Here is a 1522-nt window from a genome sequence, read left to right on the forward strand (position 1 = left end):
CTCAGAGCGAAGTACCTTGGACGTTGCTCCAGGAATTCGAAGCAGCAAACAGTTTCAAGAACATTTTCCTCTCATTCTGTCTCCCTGCTCCCGGGCCGGTCCTGCTTGTCCTTTCCCCGGGACTGGGTTCTCTCCATTGGTGAATTAAATCAATTTCTTCCACTTGGATCACAAAAGATTTTGAAAGATTCGCAAAGCTGGAGACTGAGTTATTGTTATTGTTTTCCTTTCCATGTTTCCGCCTACCAACTGATTTTTCCTCCAAAATCTCGTCGCAATCCTCCGGCTTCATCATGCCAGGAATGAGGGAATTCAGTTTTGTGGAGAGATTCCAGAGGCCGGGATTGTTCTGTTTAAGGCTTTAAGGATTAAATGGAGATTTGATGGCGAGAGTGTTTGGATGAAGCAGACAGCGAGAAACTGTTTCTAGGGAACTGGCATTTTAGAACATAGAAAGATAAAGAGAGTTGCGTTAATGTGGGACTTTTCACCACCCGTGATGTGGTCTGTTGACCACGGGCAGATGTTCTTAAAACTTGCTTCCTGCTTCTCCACACGTGATGTATTCACCATCGAGAGACTGAGGGATCTTGATCTCATCGAAACCAGTCCTCATTAATGAAGATTGGAGATACTGAACGCCCGGAATCGCCCGCGCTTCAAAAGCGAGAGCTGCTCCTATTTACGCCATCCACATGAAACAGGATTCATACCCCGAGACCACTGAGCCAGCAACAGCACAGAGCTGTTAACACTAAATCAGGTGAGTTTTCTTGTAAAGTAAGGATTTTCCCGTTGCTTCGGGATGTGAAAGCAGCGCTGAGTTTTAATAACAACTTCTTCCCATTCTGACCACCTGCTCCCAAGAGGCTGTGCCAGTTTCGTCCCCCCGGGACCGGCCCCTCTCCATTGGCGGCTGCAGTAAATCATCTTCCACTGGCTGGCAGTTCTAAGGGAGAACAGCACGAATGCGCTCTTCAGCTCTCTGTCAAACACAGGCTTGCGGGGCGGGGAAGCGGGGTGGTGGCAGTGGGAGGGATGGAAAGTGTGGAAGGCTGTGCAAAAGAGAGATTGCGCATGCGCAGCAACTAAAATTCTGTTGGGAACCTCATTCAAATTATTGCATCTGAGACAATGCGAAAAATGCAGAGCCGCTCGGAAGGAGAGAATATTCCCCAATAAAGGGGATTTGTATCTGTGTCTTTTTGGATGTCACAGAGAGGTCGCTGCGACCTGAAACAGGATGGGGTGTTACTGCAGGGAGTCCTGTCTCTCAGACACGCTGCACCTGAAGTGCATAAACTTCACCACGTTGTTCTCAGCTCAGAGAATAGATCTTACTATTCAAACCATCCCGGAGTGACAGAGAACGGGAAAAGGCATCACAGTCCATCATCCTGACAGCTCCTGGAGAGAAAAGGGACGTGTGAGAGCGAACAGTCTCGACTAGTATATATTTTCAGCATTTACAACCTGGCCCGTGTGACGATGAAATCAATTTGAGAGATTGATTCAGTTACTT

This window comes from Rhincodon typus, unplaced genomic scaffold (genome assembly GCF_021869965.1).
Source record: "Rhincodon typus isolate 14 unplaced genomic scaffold, sRhiTyp1.1 hic_rhity00004305, whole genome shotgun sequence".
In the NCBI taxonomy this organism is placed as follows: Eukaryota; Metazoa; Chordata; class Chondrichthyes; order Orectolobiformes; family Rhincodontidae; genus Rhincodon; species Rhincodon typus.